Source organism: Pygoscelis adeliae, unplaced genomic scaffold (genome assembly GCF_000699105.1).
Source record: "Pygoscelis adeliae isolate BGI_AS28 unplaced genomic scaffold, ASM69910v1 C10793281, whole genome shotgun sequence".
Taxonomy (NCBI): Eukaryota; Metazoa; Chordata; class Aves; order Sphenisciformes; family Spheniscidae; genus Pygoscelis; species Pygoscelis adeliae.
Genome location: NW_008823532.1, coordinates 1 through 1848, shown reverse-complemented (window position 1 = coordinate 1848; position 1848 = coordinate 1). Strand labels below are relative to the sequence as shown.

At 48.9% G+C, this 1848-nt stretch overlaps 1 long non-coding RNA gene across 1 annotated transcript; it reads left to right on the top strand.

Moving 5' to 3' along the window:
* The first annotated feature begins 434 nt into the window (after nt 1–434).
* LOC103921837 lies at nt 435–1664 on the top strand. Its single transcript, XR_663862.1, has 3 exons — nt 435–624; nt 949–1146; nt 1291–1664. It is a non-coding gene; the product is annotated as an uncharacterized LOC103921837 (long non-coding RNA).
* Nucleotides 1665–1848: the final 184 nt, after the last annotated feature.

Genomic DNA, 1848 nt, shown 5'->3' with positions numbered 1-1848 from the left:
GGGGGGGGGGGGGGATGGGTCTGGGTGCGTGGCAGTGCTGGGGAAATCTAGGGGTGCGTCTGCAACATGGCCATCAGGAAACGAATTTAGAGAAGTGCTGGGCAGAAGGGCAGGAGGGATCTCAAAAAAGACACAGGGAAGTTCATTGGTGCCTGGTGACTTCCCCCATCCGTGCTTCGATCTTGCCCTGTGTGACCGTCAGAGTGAAAAGGCTTCTCCATAGCTCTGCGTGGGGTCTCAGCCATGGTCTTTTTTCCCTCTAGCGTGGATGTGAATGTCTTTCCTGTCTCAGGTAGCAGAGGGTCAGGGCAAATAGCTGGAAGCATTTTGTGATGCGAAGAACTTCTGTAGGCTTCAGGGGAAAAAAGTGACCTGTGGTGCGTCTGTATGAAGTGATGACACTCTTCCCTTGCCTTTTTCAAGTGGCCTGTACAGCGTCTGAAGAAGACATGGGCAGAAACAATATTGAGCTGAAATGGATCATACGAAGAAAGCTGTATACCACATCGGGTGACTTTATTGAATTTCGGTGTAAAAGAGGGTTTTTGAAGGACCCAGCATCTTCCCCCTTCAGAGCACAGTGTATGGAGGGGACGTTAGAATATCCACGGTGCAAGCCAGGCAGTAAGTCATCTCCACTCCGGCCACAGCTTAGCCGCTGTGTTGTTGCATTTTTAGGGCTGAAGCCGAGGGCAAAGCCTTTAGCTTAGTGCTTTGTGCCTGGGGAGGTAGCAGCAGGGCGCCAGGGTGTGGGAGCATCCTGTAAGCTGCAGGCGGCGAGGGGCAGTGCTCCCAAGAAGCCGTTGACTAGCGTACCTGAGCTGGCAAGACTGCTGGGGAAAGGGCTCTCGGGGGCTCTCGGCTGGTACTAACGGTTTCAGAGCATCAGTTGTCCAGAGTGACAACAAGTAATTCATTACAGGCAAATAATGAAAGTACTCTTTCCAGAGAACTGTACAGTGCATGAGGGGCTTATGGAAGACAACCATATTCAACTACAGTCATCAAGCTGGTCGAGAACTTCCACCTATCGCTCTGGGGATTATATTTTCTTTGAATGCAAGCGATGGTACCGACAGGCTTCACAGCCTGAGAAATTTAGGGCAACATGCCTGGATGGAGTGATTCAGTATCCTACATGTGCATGTAAGTGCTCGGTGCCGAGGACACGGCGGGGGGCTGTAGGAGGCAGCTTTGCTGAAATTGCCTGTCCACTGCTCTGAGGAACCACTGCGGTGTGGCAGGTTTGGTCTTCATGCCTTTTCCCCTTTTTTTCTCTTTACGCTGCAGAGGCATTGGGATAAACGGAAATGGCATGAAGGAGCCCAGCTGTGGAAATGAAAGATCCCTCAACCAACCCAGTGATTTGAGCTTAATTTTTCCTGGCCTTTCCAGTTTCGCTGTGCTTTGTTTGCAGCTTAGCCAACGTTCTGTCTTGGAATTTGTGGTTTTTTTCTTTTTATTATTGGATGATTGTGTTTACATTTTATCCACATTTCATCCTTTTTTGTAAATGTGTTTACATTTTATCCATCCAAATGGTTGTGCTTGCATTTTATCCATTCTATATTGATCTCTCTGTTATTTTTACTAACAACTGTGTCCTGAAATAGGCTGCCTTTGGTGGCATACTGAGAGAAGAATTAAAGCCCGCAGGTAATTTGGTTATCAGCAAGTAGAGTGTGTTTGGCCTTGTCTGCTCCTAGCTGCTTCTCCCTGCGTTTGCCTGGGTCATGGCAGAGGTGAGTGTCCTGACCTCCTGATCAGGATGAGTGAGTGAGTGGAGTGTCCTTTAAATGACTGGAGGAAGTCTCTAGATCACAGACCCAGTTCTTATGAGGGACTTGA